We start from the raw sequence: 16879 nt of genomic DNA on the forward strand, positions 1-16879 counted from the left end.
CCCTGGTGCACAAAAGGACTTTGCAAACATATCCCCCATGGAGGGATAACTGCCTTATTCTAGAGATAGGAGAGAAGCCCTAGTCCCTACTTCACAGGACCTGTCAGAGCTACATGACCCCAACTGGATGGCATTCCCCTACATATGGTATTGTGGTGGGGGGTTGGGAGGGGAGGGTGTTTAGAGTGCATGGGAGAGGGCAGAGAGGGCAAAAGGGAGGGAAGGAGGGAGGGAGGGCTGGAGGAGAGGGAGGGAGGTAGGGAGAGGGAACTGGGATCGACATGTAAAATAATAAATTAAAAAAAAAAAAAAAAAAAAAAAAAAAAAACGCTTTGACTCCAAAATTTAAGTTGAAGAACAAGTTACTGGGGAAAAGTATTTCTATTTTTGTTTCCACAGAAAATGAAAAGATGTGGATTCCTTACAGACTAATGTGGTTTGATCACACCAGACCGCCTGAAACAGAGTACAAGCTGATCCTACATTCCAAACTGCTGGACAAAACAGCCCTACAGACTACAGCTAGGATATCTGAATCTTCTTCGAATCCCCCAAGACAGCGCCCCTTACCAGCAGGAAGTAGTTTGGAAAGAACGATGCCCAAATTCCCAAATATTGTGTATAAATGTTTGTTTTCATTTAATTGGACTTTGTTATATAAAATTAAATAAAAAAAAGTAATAAAACTAAAATACTCTAATGTTCGAAAAAAAAAAATAAATGGGTTTGGTAATAAATGGTTAATGATCACAACCAATCTATTTAAAGGTGAAAGAAGATTATGGTATAGAAATGTATACTTTGTTTTGGAATGTATTTTCATTTATTGATACAAATTTAAGGTCAATTTTATGATATGTATATTTCTCCTCTTGTTTAGGTATTGTGTTTATATAGCTCATTTAAAAATGTAATGCATAATTTAGTACAGATTATATACAGATACCTATAATAGTCAAAATTTATAGTTAGGTGAGTTAGATTTTCTAGATATATAGAGATGTATTAGACTTGGATAGACATTCTTCAAACCTTTCAAAGACCTACAAAATATAACATTTAAAATGGTTTAGGTTTTTTTCTTTATAGTGAGGAACAACTGCTCGTTATGGTGTTTTCTTCCAATATGGCAAGACTAGCCATTTGGGCAAGATACTGCTCTGGTCTGGAATGTTTGACTTGATGCTGTATAAAATGGACATGCAGGGTTCACAGGAAAGTGACTGCTGATACAAGATGGACATTGCTTCAGGATTTATGCTTCATAGAAGAGTATGCCAGGCAGTCTAGAGGACGCAGAGAAAAGTGACTGACAAACTGCCAATACAGATGGATAATTTAAAGTTTCCTGCTTTGCTGAGCAGTCTGCCAGACACACTATGCCTATAGGCTGAAGATTACAGAAGAACTTCGGGGTGACTGACCAGATACCAAGTTGTCTCTGTCATTTCTAGAGTTTGTATATTATCCTTCTGTGGTCTTTGAAGGAGTTGAAGACAGATAGGCATGGTTATAGTTCTCCTTAGCTAGGATTAAAGATAAGTTACCTGTAAGACAGATTCACGAAGATAGAATAAATGATAAAATATTTTCATTAAATTTGGCTAAATGTTAATGGACTGAAACTTGTTAACTGTGGTTCTTATTTGATAACCGTCTTATTATATATTTTACTATGTTGAAGTTAAAACCCTTCTTTTTATTTTAGACAGAAAAGAGGAGATGATGGGAAATGTCATTCTATAAATATGTTTCTCATACTGATTAATGAATAAAGCACTGCTGGCCAATAGGAAACCAAAATAGGTGGGAGACAAGGAGTTTTCCAGAAGAGGGAGGGATGAGTCAATATGTAAGACTGGGAGAGCAGAGGTCTGGCCCTCTCTCTGGTAAGATGAGACCACGTGGAAACACTTAGATTAATATAAATGGGTTAATATTTAAGTCAGAGCTAGCCAGTAAGAAACACTAGTAACAGGCCAACAGCTTTTTATTTAATATAGCTTCTCTGTGTTATTTGGTTCTGACCTGTCTGTGGAACCAGGCCGGCAGGAAAACAAACTTGTAACAGTGAACTGTCCAGAAAACTAGAGAAGCTGGAAGGGAGAACAGAAGTGTGCTGTTGTGGCTGTGTGTGGGAGTTCTGTGGTCCTTAGCTTGGATAGTGGTAGCTAGGGATGTTCATAAATATTTGAACATGGGAAATGTATGAACTGAGACAGCTGATTGAGGTGATGAAGACAATGAAAGCAATGGCCCTGATTTAGCCCATCCCAATACATTCAAATTTATTTGCATTTCCTTGGCTGGAAACAAGGTGTCCTTTCTTCTTTCCTAAAGGGGAAGGGGCAGGTCTAAACCCTCAAAGGTGCTGCATGAAAAGATTTAAAGAGTTGGGGTTAGGGATGCAGAGTGATCAGCTAGCTGGCTGGTGCACACAGGTCATGTTCCATCCACCTCATCTCTGCCCACAGGGGTGGGGAAGCTCCCTGCTGCAGTCCCTATTCAGTAGCTGCCTTTCTCTCAATCTTGTATGCTGTGGGACCTTGATCAGCTTCTAAGATGAACTCAGATGGCTTCTAAGACGAACTCAACTGATGGCTCTCGGCAATTTCAGTATTAGAAAGTAGTGCTTATTTTAAAGAGGACAGTAGTGATATTGTAATCTAATAAGCAGACTTAAAAAATGACAAAAAATCAGACAGTGGGTGGTGCAGAGAGGTTTATACTACTCAGTCTAAAGTTAGAATAATATAATAAAAGGCCAAGGCTCAAGATTTCCAAGGCTCTAGTCTTTGAGACAGAGACAGAAACAGGGAGAAAAGGCCATGGCTGTAAACTTGTCAGCAGCCATGGAAACAGAGAAAAGAATAAAACATTTTCAAATTAAAAAAAAAATAAAAGAACATCTAACTTCCATATTTTCATAAGTGGCAATCACATGTAGAAAAAAATATATAGTAAACAGTCATGGCTATCATTGGAAATCTACCTACTATTAGAACTGTATAAATGAGTTTTATGTCAGGCCAATCTGAAGGAATTACATTGAAAAATATTTTAGTGTTACTCCTGAAATATGTGCTAACAGTGACTCACTATTAGTAAGAAATAATTTTTCTAACTCCCTTTTCACTCGGCCTGTTTTCATTTGTAAAACTTCAGTGTGATCCTACTGCATGTCAAAGGAGTTTGCAAGTGTCTCCTCAGCAGGAAGTGATCTACACACAAAAGGCTAAGACATAAGTTAAAGGAAGGAAGTAGTGAGGCTGAAGAATTAAAGGGTAGCTAAAGCTAGAATTCATGTAGAAGTGTGTGAGGAAGAGGAATTGTCTGTCAATCTTGTTGAGAGATTAAAGCAAACTGAAAGCTGTGACTAGAAGTGGACACTTGCAAAACTACCCATCAGAGTACATCTAAGCACAGCTGGAAAGGAGGTTAACAGATGTTTTGTTGGAATTGCCAGTAGCCATCCAATGCTAATGTGCCTGCAAATCAAATAAGTAAAAATAAAATAACTACAAGCTTTACTGTGAATTACGATATCCTCATATAATTTTTGTGAAGAGTTTGCCCTCATTGCTGGTCAACAAGAACAACTAAAAATAGCCACATGCCCTGAAGGATCCAAAGAGATAAGGCAGACCCCAGCCAGAGTCCACAGCACCTATGGTTTCCAGTATCACTGCTGTCTTCTATTCACAATGCTGAAAGACAGTCCATGTAGCACTGGAGAAGTACGTATTGGGTACATCTTCATTACCATAAGATGTGAAAGGAAGAGTAGATTTGCCATGGAGAGACTTCTCAGTAGATGGCCCTGAATAATCTGAATCTGAGAAAAACCTCTGACATTGTATTTTCATAAGAGCAGTAAGGATTGAAGTCCAGTTATTTCACTTAGGATATGAGTAATTTTATTTGAATTTAGACACATTGTTAACTGAATACTTTTGCTCTTTTACAGGCATCATGCCCACATAACAAAATTATCTGTAAAATAACTTCTATTTTTGTATCTATAGTCTTTAAGGAGCTCTGGCAGAAATTTGGCATTAAATGTAATAAAACCTTTATAATAAAAAGAGGGGAAGGAATGGAAGGAGAAGGTAATGGGCGGGCAGTAAGCAGGAAGATAGCTGGAATTTGGGGAAAAATAAGGGGGTGGTATGAGAACCTAGTACTGTGGAAATTCTTTGGAGTCTATTAGGGTGACCTTAGTGAGGACTCCTAGTAATGGAGGATATGGAGTCTGAACTGCCTGTCTTTTGTAGCCAGACAAACAGTCTAGTGGTGGAACTTGTTATATTCCATTGAGTAGTTGGTTGAGGAGTTCCCATGAACATCCGTAACTAACCCAGGCTGATAGTAGGACAGAAGATCACTCTAATGCACATACACACACACACACACACACACACACACACACACACACACACAAACTTAATCAATGAAATGACTCCTAATGATATTCTGCTATACTCTTAGAAAGTTGTCTTGTCCAGCAGTCATCAGAGAGGCTTCCTCCAGCAGCAGATGGAAGCAGGTATAGTAACTACAGCTAAACAATATGTGGAGAGAGTTTAAGTTGAGTTTTCATTTGGTCCCTTCTTTCAGAGATTTGGGAAATTGGAAGAAGAGGGGGAGGAAATACTGTAGAAATCAGAGGGGTCTGAGGACATAGAGACTGAAATGGAAAGTACAGGGCCTGACTATACCAGGTCCTCTATACATATATTGTGGCAGTTAGCTTGGTGTGTTCTTGATAATACTAAGAGTGGGAGCAGCTACATCACTGACTCTTTTAACTACTTTTGAGACACTTCTCAATCCTTCTCTTGGATTGCCTTGTCCAGCTTTGATACTAGGGTTTTTGTCTGTCTTAAAGGATCTTGTTTTATCCTGTCTGGCTGTTGTTTCTTGGAGACATGGTTCATTTCTGAAGAAGAAATAGATGGGGAGAGGATATGGAGGGGGGGATAAGAAAGACCTAAGAATAGTAGAGCAAGGGAGGGAAACCTGTGGTTAGGATGTATGGTATAAGAGAAAAATATACTATTTTAAAAATGGAAATGATCCAGGCAGTCGTGGCACACATCCTGAAACTCATCCCTCAGGAGGCAGAAGCAGTAGAATCTCTATAAGTTCGAGGCCAGCCTGATCTACAAAATCAGTTCTAGGACAACCAGAAATGTTACACATAGAAATGCTGTCTCAGAAAATGAGAGAGACCGATACACAGACAGACAGACAGACAGACACACAAACACACACATACACACTAACAGAGAGAGAGAGAGAGAGAGAGAGAGAACATGATTCATGATTCATTTCATGAAGATCTTTTTCGTTTCACCCATTATATTCTGGGATGACATGAGTTGAATCTACCCCACAATTTATACACTAAAATCCTGACATCCAACATCAATAGATTTGAAGAAAAACTCCATGTATTAGTAATTGAAACATTTACATGGAGCTAGAAAGGAGGGTGCTGATGAATACAACTAAGAAGAAACACCATAAAGATAGGTACTGTCTTTGTTGATCTCTCTTCTTACACTTTCCCAAGAAACGGCTATGCACAGATACAGAGGAAGGGCATTTATCACTCTGTCAGAATTAGAAAATCCTTCAGAAACCCTAAGTACTAATATTATGAAAATAATTGTTCTGTTGTGTAAGCATGCCCAGGATCTTGTTTTGTCACTGTATCCAAAATAATCTAATAGAGTTCAATTGCCTTCACTGCAGGTACTCATAATACTCATATAATTAGTATGTGATTAACACTACTTTCTCTGTAAATTGTGGTGGTACAGAGGAAATATGGTATCTTCATTTCTTTTGGGACATTCACAGTTGCATATAAAAAATGCATAATTGTGAATATTGCATGCTCCAAACTTGCATTCAAATCTGCAATGCAATTGATGATATGAGTTTGAAAATGGCTTGGTTTTTCAGCTTTAGAATAAGGAAAATTAAGAACCATGTCTAAATTAAAGGTGTCTCTCCCTGTTAGTGATTGTGGAGATGATTCATTACACTATTCCTGATATAGTAAAATATGTCATTAACAAATAATTTACATGAGTATTATGCTTCCATTGATATATACCTTTTCAATCAAATTGAGACATTCCAGTAAGGCAAAGCTTCCAAATAGTCATCATATAATCCAAGAAAGATAATGTTCATAATCCACAAGGGAGACTGTGGAACAAATAAATTTATCATTGACAAATCTAATTTAATTAAAACAATAGGGACTTGAGTCTGTTTTTTCCACATATTAAAGACATTTATCTCTACTAATGTGTCAATAATTTAACTACCACTTTAAAATTGAAGTTAATTTCCTAACAGGACATCAAATACTGTCAGACTAGAGGTTATGTAGACTCATAGAAACAAAACAACTACATAGCAGGGAACAATCGAGCAGTCTATAAGGAAATGGAAATCATCACCTTAAATGTGACATTAACACTACAGTGTTAAAATCAAGTGGAGAAATATGTTAGTTAGCATTTCAGTAACAGCAGTGCAGTTACCCAAAAAAGCAACTCAGCAATTCAAAGGTTTGTCTTAACTTTCTTTCAGAGACTTGACTCCATGGCTATTTCAATGACACCAGTGGTGGTAAGACAATAACATGGCATCAAGAGCATGTAGCAAAAGAAATCTCTCATTTAAGAGCATTCGGGGGGGGGGGAGTTAGAAGAGCAGGACATGGGCAAGGTAAGTCCTTCACAAGAATTTTTCCTGATTCCAATTTCTTCCAACCTGCCTCTAATAACCTCCTAATAAACTAGTCTGTATAAATTTATCAGTGTGTTAAACCATTACTAGTTAGAGACCACAGGATTAATCACCTTTCAATATCATTAGCTTTGGATGAAAATTTCAACATTTCAACCTGTAGATAAAATTAGATGTTTCAGATACTACAAACTATCTTTGATTCCAAAGAATTGATACTCACCTCCTAATTTAAAGTATTCATCCATTCATCAAGATTTCCTACTGTTTCATCCATTCATCATTACTGAAAACATTTGTTTAAAGTTTTCTGAGAATCAAGGCAAACTATTAGTGATGAGTGCTAATAAAATTTAAAAAAAGTCTAATGACATATTTGCAATATGTAATAGGGATGCAATGTATCTTCTCAGGGCATAATCTTTCAGATAATTTACACCTTTGAAAATGTGATGATTAATCTGTTTCATCATTCCTGCTCTTTGTATTACATTTTATTTTCTGGGAACTTCTTACAAAAACACTGCATCTCCATCACTCATTCCTATCTTTCTCCCCCTCCATTTACTTTTGTGTGTTCCACTCCTTCCTCTATTAACATTCTCTCTATCATTTTTGTTACACATGCACACCCACAGAAACACAGACACACACACACATGCACACACACATACACACACACACACACACACACACACAACATACTTGGTTCCATTTAATGATGTCAAACTCTTTAAAACTACACCTTCCTTTATGGCTATACTAAAAGTCATTAAAAGCCTTCTGCTCTACTCTTCCATGCCATGCCTATTTGTCTCGAAACCTAGTTAAAATCATCCAGCAATAATCACTTCACAGATGCTACTCAAATCTCAAAGTGTCTTCATTCCCATTTCTTTCAGATAAGACAGATTTGTGTACATTCCTATTGTGGTTTTGATCAACCGAATTTATATCACAATTACCCAGTATGAGAACAGGCATTGTGACATACTCCTGTAATGTGAAAACATAGGTTGGCAGATCTTTATGAGTTTCAGACCAACCTTGTATACATAATAATTTCTAGTTTAGTCAGAGCATATCTCAAAAGAAAAACAAAATAAAAAATGAGAACTCCCTGGGTTGGCCCCTGATCCTGCTGTTCCTGTCTCTGGTTCCCATCAAGAGCACCCTTGGAGCTCTGATACAACCCCACCCATCCCCATCGCCAGCCTACCCCCCCTACCCTGTGCCCTACCCCACCCACGGTCCTGCCACTCTGGTTGAGCAATGGGACAGAGGTTGGAACAGTCCTCCCTACTTCAGAGACTTCTCTGAGCAACTCTGAAAAAGGAGACCTGACTATCCACGCTGGAACACCCTTAATTTCCACTGGCTTGGTCTCTGACCCCGCCTCCAGTCATCTGCTGGAGTTCCGGGCCCCTCCCAGAAATCCGCCTATCTCTGCCAGTCCACGCTGAGTGCTGAGTTCCTGCAGGCAAGATCATTGACCCCCAAATCCGGGCCTCTGCCAAAGAAAGGTCTCAGCTGGAGAGCTTCAGTTTCCAGTGAGATCCAACTATCCTATAAAACCTTCTCAAGTTCCAGCTAGCCCTTGCCCTCTTCCGCCAGATATTGGCCAGTGCTATTGGCCAGAGCTATTGCCCAGAGGACCACTGTGAGTACCTGCTGGCATCTTCTTCTGGATCCTCATCCTTGACCCCATCCCTGGATCCCTGTCTGCAGAGAAACCTCCGAGAGAGCTTGGACCACACAGAGCTACAGATATTGAATCTCAGACCCACATAAGCCCATCGGGGAAGTACCATAGAGAGAGGGGGAGACCCCTCCAGCACCTACTGGAAGAAGCTATGGGAAGAAGGCAATAAAAGAGAACACCTAACAACAGAAAGACAAACATGACACCACCAGAATCTAGGGAATCTACACCAACTAGAATGGAACACAAAAAAAGCAGAGGAAGCAGAAGGGAACGACTTAAAAATTACCATCATAAAAATGATAGAGGCCCTCAAAGAAGATGTGAGAAAATCCCTTAAAGAAATGGAGGAAAAAAACAAACAAACAAAAAAAAAAAAAAAAAAGGAAGATATGAACAAATTACTTAAGGAAAGTACAGAAAGCCAAGAAAAAATAATTAAGCAGGTGAAAGAAACAGTTCAAGACTTGAAAACTGAAAAACAGAAAATAAAGGCAACACAAACGGAAGGAATGATGGAAATTGAAAAGCTGGGCAAAAAATCGGCAACTACAGACACAAGCATAACCAACAGAATGCAAGTGATGGAAGAGAGAATCTCAGGCGCAGAAGATAAACTACAAGAAATAGATTCAACGACCAAAGAAAATCATAAATCCAACAAATCCTTAACACAAAACATCCAGGAAATGTGGGACACCATGAAAAGGCCAAACCTAAGAATAATAGGCATAGAGGAAGGTGAGGAAGCCCAGCTCAAAGTTGCCAAAAACATATTCAACAAAATCATCGAGGAAAACTTCCCAAATCTGAAGAAGGACATGCCCATGAAAGTACAAGAAGCATACCGAACCCCAAATAGGCTGGGCCAAAGAAAAAAGACCCCTCGACATATAATAATCAAAACACCTAGCATACAGAATAAAGAAAGAATATTAAGAGAAGCAAAGGAAAAAGGACAGGTAACATATAAAGGCAGACCTATCAAAATTACACCTGACTTCTCCATGGAAACCCTCAAGGCCAGAAGGTCCTGGATAGATCTTCTAAAAGTATTAAGATAACATGGATGCCAGCCTAGCCTACTATATCCAGCAAAACTCTCAATCACTATAGATGGAGAGAACAAGATATTTAATGACAAAACCAGATTTTCCCAATATGTATCTACAAATCCAGCCCTACAGAAAGTATTGGAAGGAAAACTCCAACCCAAGGAAGGTAACTACGCCCACAAAAATATAGGCAACAGATAATCCAATGACACCAGAAACCAAGGGTGAAGCAGAACTAATATATTTACAATACCTCTGCCAACAACAAACCTAAATCAAACAAGTATCACAATCAATGGTCCTTACTCACCCTCAACATTAATGGTCTTAACTCACCTATAAAAAGACACAGGCTAACATAATGGATACGAAGACAGAATCAATCCTTCTAATGCATAAAAGAAACACATCTAAGCTTCAAAGATAGATATTACCTCAGGGTAAAGGGTTGGGAAAAGATTTTCCAATCAAATGGAAATAAGAAGCAAGAAGGCATAACTATCCTAATATCTAACAAGTTAGACTTCAAACCAAAATTAGTCAAAAGAGATGACAACAGTCATTTCAGATTCATCACAGGAGAAATCCATCAACACAAAGTCTCAGTTCTGAATATCTATGCCCCTAATACAAAGTCACCCACATTCGTAAAAGAAACACTACTAAAACTCAGAGCTCATATAAAACCTCACACACTTATAGTGGGAGACTTCAATACACCACTCTCACCACTAGACAGGACCACAAATCAGAAACTCAACAAAGAAACAAAAGAATTAACAGAAGTTATGTCTCAACTCGGGTTAACAGACATCTATAGAACATTCCATCCAAAGAAAAAGAATATACCTTCTTCTCTGCTCCACATGGAACCTTCTCTAAAATCGACCACATATTAGGTGACATAACAAACCTCAACAGATACAAGGGAATAGGAATAGTCCCCAGTATCTTATCGGACCACCATGCTTTAAAATTGGAATTCAACAACAACACAAATAGCACAAAACCTGCAAACTCATGGAAACTGAACAATGTGCAATTGCACCACTCCTGGGTCAAAACAGAAATAAAGAAAGAAATTAAGGACTTTCTAATATTCAATGAGAATGAGGATACAACATACCCGAACTTATGAGACACCTGGAAAGCAGTGCTACGAGGGACTTTCATTGCATTAAGTGCCCATATGAAGAAAACAGAGGATAGTCACATAAGAGAATTAACAGCGCAACTGAAAGCCTTAGAACAGAGAGAAGCGAATTCACCCCACAGGAGTTGACGCCAGGAAATAATCAACTTGAGGGCTGAAATCAACGAAATAGAAACCAGGAAAACAATACAAAAAATCAATGCAAGGAAGAGTTGGTTTTTTAAGAAAATCAACAAGATAAACAAAACTTTATCCAAATTAACAAAAAAGCAGAGACAGAACATGCATACTAACAAAATCAGAAACGAAATGGGGAACATAACAACAGACACAGAGGAAATCCTGACAATTTTCAGGTCATACTTTGAAAATCTGTATTCCACAAAAATTGAAAATTCAAAGGAAATGGACAAGTTTCTGGATAACTATCACTTACCAAAATTAAATCAAGAACAGACAAACAACTGAAATAGACCTATAACCCGCAATGATATAGAAGCAGTCATCGAAAGACTTCCAACCAAAAAAAGTCCAGGGCCAGATGGATTCAGCGCAGAATTCTACCAGACATTCAAGGAAGAACTAATACCACTACTCCTCAAATTGTTCCACAATATAGAAACAGAAGGTTCATTGCCAAACTCTTTTTATGAGGCCACAATAACTTTGGTACCCAAACCTCACAAAGACACAACTAAGAAAGAAAACTACAGACCAATATCCCTGATGAACATCGATGCAAAAATACTCAATAAAATACTGGCAAACCAAATTCAAGAATACATCAGAGAAATCATCCACCATGACCAAGTAGGCTTCATACCTGGAATGCAGGTATGGTTTAACATAAGAAAATCTATCAACGTGATCCACCTTATAAACAAACAGAAAAAGAAAAACCATATGATTATCTCCCTAGATGCGGGAAAAGCCTTCGACAAAATTCAACACCCTTTCATGATAAATGTATTAGAGAGGTCAGGGATAACAGGAACATACCTAAACATAATAAGAGCAATATACTGCAAACCAACTGCCAACATCAAACTGAATGGAGAGAAACTTAAGCCAATTCCTCTAAAATCATGAACAAGACAAGGCTGTCCTCTCTCTCCATATCTCTTCAATATCGTACTAGAAGTTCTAGCTAATGCTATAAGACAACAAAAGGAGATCAAGGGGATCCAAATTGGAAAGGAAGAAGTCAAACTGTCTCTATTTGCAGATAATATGATAGTTTGCATAAGCGACCCAATAAATTCTACCAGGGAACTCCTACAGCTGATAAACACCTTCAGCAAACTAGCAGGATACAAGATAAACTCAAAAAAATCAGTAGCCCTACTTTCTTCAGATGACAAAGAGGCTGAGGAAGAAATCAGAGAAACATCACCCTTTACAATAGCCACAAGCAACATAAAGTATCTTGGTGTAACACTTACCAAACATGTAAAAGACCTATATAATATGAACTTTGTGGCTCTAAAGAAAGAAATTAAAGAAGATAACAGAAAATGCAAAGATCTCCCATGCTCTTGGATAGGTAGGATAAACATAGTAAAATTGGCAATCTTACCAAAAGCAATCTACAGATTCAATGCAATCCCCATTAAAATCCCACCACAATTCTTCACCGACCTTGAAAGGATAATAATCGACTTTATATGGAAAAACAAAAGATCCAGGCTAGCCAAAACATCCCTATACAATTAAAGAACTTCAGGAGGCATCACCATTCCTGACTTTAAGCTCTACTACAGAGCTATAGTTCTGAAAACAGCCTGGTATTGGCATAAAAATAGAGAGGTAGACCAATGGAATAGAATTGAAAATCCTGATATTAACCCACGCACCTATGAACACCTGATTTTCAACAAAACAGCTAAAATTATACAATGGGGCAAAGCCAGCATCTTCAACAAATTGTGCTGGCACAATTGGATGAGGGTTGTACAACACTGCAGATAGACCCATGTCTGTAGCCATGCACAAAAGTCAAGTCCAAATGGATCAAAGACCCCAACATCAATCCAGCCACACCTAACCTCTTAGAAGAGAAAGTAGGAGGTACCCTTGAACAAATTGGTATAGGAGACCACTTCTTGAACATAACTCCAGGGGCACAGATACAGAAAGAAACAATTAATAAATGGGACTTCTTCAAATTTAGAAGCTTCTGTAAGGCAAAGGACACAGTGGACAAGACCAAATAGCAGCCCACAGACTGGGAAAAGATTTTCACCAATCCTATATCTGACAAAGGGCTGATCTCCAAAATATACAAAGAACTTATGAAACTAGTCAACAAAACACCAAATAACCCTATTAAAAAATGGGGTACAGTACTGAAGAAAGAATTCTCAATAGATGAAATCAAAAAGGCTGAAAGACACTTAAGAAAATGCACCACATCCTTAGCTATCAGGGAAATGCAAATCAAAATAACTTTGATATACCATCTTACCCCTGCCAGAATGGCTAAAATTAGAAACACCAGTGATGACTTATGTTGGAGAGGATGTGGAGAAAGTGGAACACTCCTCCACTGATGGTGGGAGTGCAAACTCATACAGCCATTTTGGAGATCAGTATGGCAGTTCCTCAGGAAAATGGGAATTAGTTTACCACAGGACCCAGCAATCCCCCTCTTAGGCATATACCCAAAGGATTCACATCCATGCAACAAAGACATCTGTTCAACTATGTTCATAGCAGCACTATTTGTAATAGCAAGAACCTGAAAGCAACCTAGATGCCCCTCAATTGAAGAATGGTTAATGAAGATGTGGCACATCTACACAATGGAATACTACTCTGCAGAAAAAAATAATGGTATCTTGAAATTCGCAGGCAAGTGGATGGCACTTGAAGAAACCATCCTGAATGAGGTAACCCAGTCACAAAAAGAGGACCACATTATGTACTCACTCATATACGGATTTTAGACCTAGAGCAAAGGATCACCAACCTATAATTCACATCACCAGAGGAACTAGGACACAAGGTGTATTCTAAGAGATTCATATAAAGTCCCTCACAGATCTGGGAAGGGACAAGTTCCCCAGAGCTCAGGTGAAGTGGGGGAGGACAGCGAATGGAGAGAGAAGTAGGAGAAAATGAGGGGGAGGAAAGGAAAACATGTGCGACCAGGAAGATTGAGCCTGGTTAGGAATAGAAGATTGGAAAGAGAGAGAGAGACAGAGAGAGAGAGAACATAAAAGAGGGAGCCAATATTGGTTTGAAGATAAAATTGAACACAAAGAAAGGTCTAGAGAACTACAAGACTGCTCCCAACCAACAATTTGAGCTTCCGTGGAAAGGCTATCATCAATGCCCTTCCCAGGGAGTAAGATCAACAACTAACTTCTCCATGGAGCCCTCAACTAATGCCTGTTGAAAACAGTATCAAATACCCATACATAAACATTGAGTCGAACTGATACCCAGATGCAGTTGGAGAGGACAAGACCATGCAGCAGAAACACATAGAGACAGCTTACCTGAACAAGGAGGAGCTAAGGGCCACTAGACTGATAGCTGGAAAGCCAGCATGGTACTGACTCAGGCCCCCCTGAATATGGGTCTCAGCCAGAAAGACTGAGCAGTCAAAGAGACCTCAGACAGTGGAGCCAGGATATATCCCTAGTGCACAAAAGGACTTTGTGAACATATCCCCCATGGAGGGATAACTGCCTTTATCTAGAGACAGGAGAGAAGCCCTAGTCCCTACTTCATATGACCTGTTAGATCTACATGACCCCAAGTGATGGCATTCCCCTACATATGGAATTGGTGTGGGGGATGGGAGGGGTATGTGGTTAGAGTGCATGTGAGAGGGCGGAGTCGGTAAAATGTAGGGAAGGAGGGATGGAGGGATGGAGGGAGAGGGAACTGGGATCGACATGTAAAATAATAAATTAAATTAAAAAATGCTTTGACTCTAAAATTTAAGTTCAAGGACAAGTTACTGGGGAAAAGGATTTCTATTTTTGTTTTCAGAGAAAATGAAATATGTGGATTCCTTCCAGACTAATGTGGTTTGATGAAGCCAGACAGCCTGAAACAGAGTACGAGGTGATCCTACATTCAAAACAGCTGGACAAAGCAGCCTTACAGTCTACAACCAGGATTTCTGAATCTTCTTCGCATCCCCCATGATAGTGCCCCTTACCAGCAGGAAGTAGTTTGGAAAGAACGACGCCCAAATTCCCAAATATTGTGTATAAATGTTTGTTTTCATTTAATTGGACTTTCTTATATAAAATAAAATAATTAAAAAAAATAAAAATAAAAAATGAATAAATAAATAAATAAATAAAATATAGCATTCTTAAATATCTCTAGATTTCTAATTACTCACAATTTCTACAAAAACAGTCTTATGATTTCTGAAATATAGTTTTCTTCCTCTGTGTCATAGAAATTAGTTCAGGATTAATGTTTCATTACATGAATTTTAAGAATATACTATGAATGATTGTTTTTTGATTTGTTCAATAAAGGCCATCAGCTAGAAAGTTACTCTATAAGGAATTGTTAAAGTGTCTAATAATTCTTCTTGGGATTTATTATTATTCCAGAAAAGAAAAGAATGAGAAATAATCATTTTTCCTTTTTTAAAGGTGTAATGAAAACTAACATTTCAATTATGCAAACATTGAAATTGCATGAAGAGTAATACAAAATAAGTATATTATTGTCTAAAATTTCCAAAATAAGAATATTTTCTTTTGTTAAAGATTTAATGTAGCTTGTAAAGTGTATAGTGTGTACAAATGTACAAATGGTGTGAGGGAGAAATTACATCTACAATGATTATATTCACATAAACCACTAAGTAGATCAAAATCATGTTTGATCATCATAACCCTGGCAAATTAAAGTAATTAATGTATCTTGAAAGAAAATTATATAATTTTCATAAGTTTAATTTCTTTTTATTACTATTATTTTTTTTCTTATTTTACATATTGATTCCAGTTCCCTCTCCCTCACATCTTCCCATGTCACCTACAGACCCTTCCCACCCAGGGAGGATGAGGCCATCTATGATTGATCATCAAAATTTGTCAAGTCATTTGGCCTAGTCCCTACCCTGTGACTCTAGGCTAAGGGAATATCCTTCTATGGGAAATGGGCACCTGATGTCCGTTCCTGCACTAGGTAAACATCCTGGTTCCACTGTAATAGTTCCCATAGAATGCCCAGGCCTCCTAACTGAGACCAACATTCAGGGGTCTGGGTCAGGCCTATGCTGGTTTCCCAGCTATCAGTTTGAGGTTCTTGAGGTCCCTCTTGTTCGGGTCAGCTGATTCTGTGAGTTTCTCCATCCTGATCTTTACCCTTTTGTTCATCACTCCTCTCTCTCTGCAGGATTCCAGTAGTTTGGCTTAATGTTTAGCTGTGGTTGTATGCCTCTGCATCCATTAGCCACTGGATGAAGGCTCTAGGATGGCATATAAGGTAGTCATCAATCTCATTATCAGGGAAGTGCATTTAAGGAAGCCTCTCCACCATTGCTTAGATTGTTAGCTTGTATATAGTAGTACTATAATTCTCACTTGTTGGAAAAAACATAAGTCCCCTTAGGATTTTAAGTATTCATACGTCTTTATTCAACTAAAGTATATAAGAGTAATTTGACCTTTTTAAGAGATTTATGGAAATTTATTCACTCTTCATATTTCTCAGTTTTTATTGACAGTAGTTGGACCAGAACTCACGAGGCACCATGGGAATTAGTAAATTAGAGGGGATTATTTTTGCCACTCTTCTTCTTCCCTTTTACATAAGAATAATAATTTAAAAAAACAAAGAATACAAACACAAAAATTGAGGACAAAAATCCATACTTATGTGCTAAGTTATATGAAACACAATGGTGGTGTCATAAAATGTGCAGAGACAATAGCAGTGAAGTAAACTAAACAAACTAGTAAATAATTATTGGAATTTCTATATTGTAGAAGTGAAAATAGATTAGAAATATACTATATATGCTCTGACTTTGGAAACAGAAAAGAAAAAAAATGGTTCTTCTGCAATAGAAAAGACCTAAGCATGTTCATTCCCTGGGATGGAGGGAAGTGTTTATGCAAACTGGAGTGACAATATACCAATTGCCACTGTTGGATGGGGTTTCCAGTGATGGGTAAGCCTGAAGGAGAGTCTGTTGCAGATGGATTAGAAAGAAGGGATAGG

The sequence above is a fragment of the Phodopus roborovskii genome, unplaced genomic scaffold (genome assembly GCF_943737965.1).
Source record: "Phodopus roborovskii unplaced genomic scaffold, PHOROB, whole genome shotgun sequence".
Taxonomy (NCBI): Eukaryota; Metazoa; Chordata; class Mammalia; order Rodentia; family Cricetidae; genus Phodopus; species Phodopus roborovskii.